This window comes from Cimex lectularius, unplaced genomic scaffold, assembly GCF_000648675.2.
Source record: "Cimex lectularius strain Harlan isolate CLEC.00 unplaced genomic scaffold, Clec_2.1 scaffold440, whole genome shotgun sequence".
Taxonomy (NCBI): Eukaryota; Metazoa; Arthropoda; class Insecta; order Hemiptera; family Cimicidae; genus Cimex; species Cimex lectularius.
This window is the reverse complement of record NW_019394186.1, coordinates 107,984-113,983: the sequence shown is the minus strand read 5'-3', so window position 1 is coordinate 113,983 and position 6,000 is coordinate 107,984.

The following is a 6,000-nucleotide window of genomic DNA, read 5'->3' as shown; positions in this document are numbered from 1 at the left end:
ATTCCTCGGGGCGGGGTTATAAGCAACCCCTTCCTTTCACGCTAATAAATTACTTTTACTCTCCAGACGTTATTCTCTCACCCCAAAGTACTTGATATTCCTCGGGGCGGGGTTATAAGCAACTCCTTCCTTTCACGCTAATAAATTACTTTTACTCTCCAGACGTCATACACTGACCCCAGATTACTCGATATTCCTCGGGGCGGAGTTATAAGCAACCCCTTTCTTTCACACTAATTACTTACATTTACTCTCCAGACGTCATGCACTGACCCAAAGACTCGATATTCCACGGGGCGGAGTTATAAGCAACCCCTTCCTTTCACGCTAATAAGTTAGATTCATTACAATAAATTAACACAAACACAACACTCGATAGAAACATAGAAGTCCGATCACATTCACTCCCGCAGTTAGTGCTGTGATCGTGTGAAAAAACCCTACTGTGATTACATTTGTAATATGTACAAATATGTATAGGCAACAAATTTAAAAAATCTTTAAGATTCAGATTATTCTATACCGTTGATGAGGAAATCCTGTGCTTATTTTAACAATTTAAACACACCCGAGTAAATCCCGTCGGGGCGGATCAGTCCTTATAAATGAAATTGTTTATTGATCATCTCCTTTATTCATCCAGCCTACAGCTCGTTACTTATTTTCATGAATATTTAACTAATAAGTGACATGAATAAACATCGAATCATTTCGGCATTGCGATCTCATGATTGCATTGTATTTCAGGCATACCTTTCATGTACCAAAAATAAATCGAAGGTTGTTCTTCCTTTAATCTATAAAATAATAAATAAATCTCTAAACCAAACATTTTTTCAGTTTTTAAAAATTATTAAAGTTAAAATTTATCTGGTAAATTTATTTAAGGATTACAATGATAAAGGAATTATTTAAATTCTATGAGGTCTGCTATTTGCATCATAATATACTTTTAGATTTACTTTCTTCCTATCAGTCAATAAAAAAGATCTATTGACTTTATCCTTTTTTTTCACCACCTCGTTGAACCTTGCTGAAATTTAAAAAGGAAAAAATGTATAAGCAATGCAATTTATCAAGATCGCTGCCGGGAAAAAAAAAACACAGTTGACAAGGTTTTCACTTTTTGACCATTAGCCTGTTTAATGTGGGGATTATCTCAAAATTATTATTCCCGTCGAGGACCAATTTTCGATTCTTTAAAAGACTGTTATATGGTGTTTAATTTAAACAATGGACAATTATCGATTCCACGGTCTTTAGCGAGGAAGGATGGTGCCAGTTCGAATGTTATAAAAGCACGCTAATAGCCAGCGGGTTAACGCGTATGTGTTGAAATTAATCATAATGAACAGAATAAACGCGTTCCCGTTTAGTATTCATGCCGTACGTTTCCACTCGAAATGCTTCGACTAAACTGCTTTCAATAGGCCCACTAATTTTTGGATGCTTAGCACATTAGTAAAAAGGGATTATTTCGTAACGAGGTTTGAAAAAGCGTGCCCCCAGGGCTGTTGAACTGAAATTTCATTAGGAGGTAGAATATATAATATACCCGCCATATTAATGCTTACTAAACATGAGGTTAAGCGGTGAAAATATATCTCAAAAATAATTTTTTATGAGGATGAGATTGCTAAGTTAAATTTTTGTCTAAAAATCTATTTCCATTTCATATATTGAATAACTAGGCAATAATATATTTTCTAATGGCAATACTTCATATCTACGAGTCAATTGTAATAATAATGTGGAAAGTTCAGGGGCAGACAAACAGCTTAAGTCATCGATGGCCATATACAAGGTTTTGCTTCTCTTTGTTATTTTTCATGCGTGGTTTTCAATCTGTAGCCATTTAAGCGACTCGATACTCTGTGTCGTAAACTAAGTCGATATTTTAAACTTCTAGCCTTTCCTACCACAGGTTGTGAACTACAGAATAGACACAAAACATACAACACACATTATACATCACCATCCGATAGTAAACATCACACTACCCCGAGTTACTTTCACAACCCAGAATACTCGATATTCCTCGTGCCGGGGTTAAACCTACTCCATTCCCGCTAATAAGTTACTTTTCCTCTCCATGCATCACACGCTCACCCCTGAGTACTCGATTTTCCTCGGGGCTGGGTCGAACCCACTACATTCTCGCTAATAGATACTTTTACTCTCCAGTAGTCAATACACTCACCCCAGAGTACACGAGTTATCTTAGAGCGGGGTTAAGCCACCCCTTCATATCACGCTAATAAATTTTGTCCATTCCAATAAATTAACATAAACAAAACACCCGATATAAACATAGAAGTCGGGTTGCATTCACACCCCGAGAGAACTCGATATTCTGCAGAGAAGGGTCAGACCCACTCCATTGTTGCTTGTAAGTTGCTTTTTCTCTTCAACCTGACCTACTGATCACAAAGTACTCGATATTCTTTGGGGCTGGGTCGAAGCCACTACATTTTCTCTAATAAGTTACTTTTCCCCTCCAAAGGTCACACGCTCACCCTTGAGTACTCGATATTCCTCGGGGCTGGGTCGAACCCACTACATTCTCGCTAATAGATACTTTTACTCTCCAGTAGTCAATACACTCATCCCAGATTACACGATTTATCTTAGAGCGAGGTCAAGCAACCTCTTCCTTTCACGCTAATAAATTTCGTCCATTCCGATAAATTAACATAAACAAAACACCCGATAAAAACATAGAAGTCTGGTCACATTCACACCCCGAGAGTACTCGAAATTCCTCGGGACGGGATCAAATCCACCCCATTCTGGCTAATAACTGACTTTCACCCTGCAGACGTCGCACACTCTCCCCAGAGTGCTTGATATACCTCAGGGCGGAGTTAAATAACTTTCACGCTAATAAATTACATTCATTTTTATAAATGTACATAACAAAGCACAACAAAAACACTTCATATATTTAAAAATCCCTATTTCCCAAACTGTCCGTATTTATATCGATCAAAATATATCGATGTACTTATCTTCCATATCTAATGTTGTATCTTAAATAGGACCTATTTTCGTAAGTTTTCAAGTTTTTGGCCTTTTCCAGTCGATCTTCTGTTATTTCTTGGCTTGGATATCCTTCAAACACCACGGCCATTTTTAACGGTTTCAGGGCTTGCATGTTTTGCTATCCTCCCCAGCAACTAGATAGGGAGCTGGTTTGGTTCACATCGCTTCCCTTTATTTTTCTTTTTTTTTAATATGTTCTGGGAACACTTCCACTTAATGGGGTGCTACCCAGTGAACAGGTGTTTCTTTTACAACCATTGGTTGGCGTCGGCCCTGGTTTTAGGGGCTGCGATTCCAGTGCTTGATGCTGGACTTTGGAAGTTTGCGCGTTCAAGGTTTTGTTTTCCTTTGCTAATTGCTTTCAGGATGGGCTCCCCCTTTTGTTTTGCGCGCTTTATTTTAATTTACGCTTCTGAACGACCGAAATCTTTTTGGGTTTGTGGTTTAGTTTGCTAATCTTGTCTGTTAGACCCATTTGAGTGGTTTTGTCTTCAATTTTTATATCTCCTATTTTCTTGAAGACCAGAGATTATCCCGGAGCTCTACGTTAGCCTAAAATGAAGAAGGTCCTTCTACTCCATGAGATTTTCCTTTACTGGTTCCCCCGGTTTTTTGTTTGTATTTGGATTTTCCATGTGCTTCAACGAGTATGAGGTATTTAAAGTTCCGCGCCGGAGAGAGCTTCTCTCCGGTGAAAGGTTTATACCTTAAGGTACCCAGATTTAGAAACTGATTGCATTGGGTGCTGAAAGGACCTAACTGTTGATAACTCGTGGTTAACCAAGGTCTGATCCGGACTGCCAACACTTTTGGTGGGTGATTATCGAAACCTTCCTTATTTTATTATAAATTACAAACCAGGAATTGATAGTGGACTGTGAGAAGTGATACGTTCACCTCTGTAAAAGCGTGTACGTACGTATGCTTATATAAACCAGTAATCATTTTTAAAAAAATCTAAGTATTGTTAAATAGTTTCCAAATGTGGTCAAGAATGAAATATTGTGTGATGATTAGTGACCGTTAATCGATAATTATTCGGAAATCGTGAGATGCGGTCTGGTGTGATTTAGGTTTCAGAAAAACATTTTCTTTATCGTGCCAACGTTGTCAACAGTCATTACAGATCATTTCCGGGCTGCGATCTTCCGCCAAATTACATTCGAATCGAATTAGGATATACTAACATCCGACCAATAAAAAAAAAAAATATCGTACATATAAGATTTAAAAATCCAATGCAAAAATACAAAATTTAATATTGGAATTATGAAATCATCATATTCATCATTCTATAAAATAAATTTAAATTTTTCACATAAAAATATTAATTAATTTTTGAAAGTTAGGGTCTTCATAAAATTGATTTAGGGAGAAGAGAAATCAATTTGTTTATTAGATTAAAACATGAAATGATAAGAGATAATTTTTTTCTTCAACTGGAAGGAGTTAGTATAGGTTTCGATAAGATATTTAGGCTTCACTCTTCTCCAACAAGACCACCCTTTTTTTCTTCAATACTGAAAAACTTTATCAACGTTGAAAAAAAATCAGCAATTTATTTCAACCTTTGATTTTGCTTTATTTATTGTGATTACATTGCTTGTATATTAATTATTTTACTGTGCAAATGACTGTTGTTCGTATAAGATTTAATTGGGTGAGGGACAATTTTAGTAAATTTCTAATAATAAAAATCAACATTAAAGATGAAATCCTGAACGACTTATAATATAATCCATTAGAGTTAGTGGTCCGATTGACCAAATAACTATTTTCAATTAATTATTCTTTATGTAAGGTATTGGTTGAGATAAAAAAGTCAGTGTCACGAACGGGATTCGAACCTAGACCAACTTCTCATCACAACCCATCTTTCGACTTTTCCCTCCTTTTTGCCATTTTTCAATAGAACAGATTACACGACATATGAAAAATGGCAAAAAGATTAGGTTCAGATGGGCAGTTGGTGTCCGAGTGGACCGAAGTCCCGATAGGTCAAGTGGTATAGCTGCAGCGAATTTAGCTGAAGGTCGTGGGTTCGAATCCCGCTCATGACACGATCTTTTCCTTTTTTAAAAATCTTTTTTTTTAAGGATCGAACTTTTCCATCTCAACTAAGACCTTATAATATAATATTGAACAAAAGCTCCAAAATTAAAAGGAAAATCAAACAAAACACATAAAAACGGGGCAATAAACAAAGTGATTGAATTACATTGAAGTTTTTTTTTTTGTTCTTTTTTATTAGGTTAAAGTTGCATATCCGAACTTCTATATTGTTATTTTTTGGACTGTGTTTAGTGTAGTTATTTTGTTCAAATTTTCTACCTTGGTTGTTTGGTATGTTTATTGACTCTGTCGTATGTGTTTTCTTTCCTTTTGTGATTTTTTATTAAGTTAAAGTAAGAAAATAAATTTTGCCCAAAATGTCGTGTTACTAGATTAACCCCATTCTTCTTTCTTCACACTGTCATCACTTTTTTCTCATTTAGCATAAAATTTCAGCATTTTGGTTCGATGTAATTACGAAGAAGTTGAATTGAAAATTGCCAAGCCATACCGTAATTTTTTACAGTGAGGTTGCAAAGTATATTTTTTTTACAAATTTAAAAGTTTGCAATTTTTGGAAGATTTAGGTTTTTTTACCAAATATTAAATTCAAAGTTTTACAAGGCAGCCTTTGAAAACAAATTAAACTCTACTTCTAATTACAATTAATTATTCATTTTATGTAAGGTCTTGCTTGAGATGAAAAAATTAGTGTCACGAGCGAGTGATTCAAGCCGAAGCCGAAGGTGGTGGGTTCGAATCCCGCTCGTGACACTAACTTTTTCATCTCAAGCAAGACGAAAAAGTTCATCTCAACCAAAAAGTGTGTGGTGATTAGTGACCGTTAATCGATGATTATTCAGAATTCGTGAGAAGCAGTCTGGTGTGATGTAGGTTTCAGAAAAA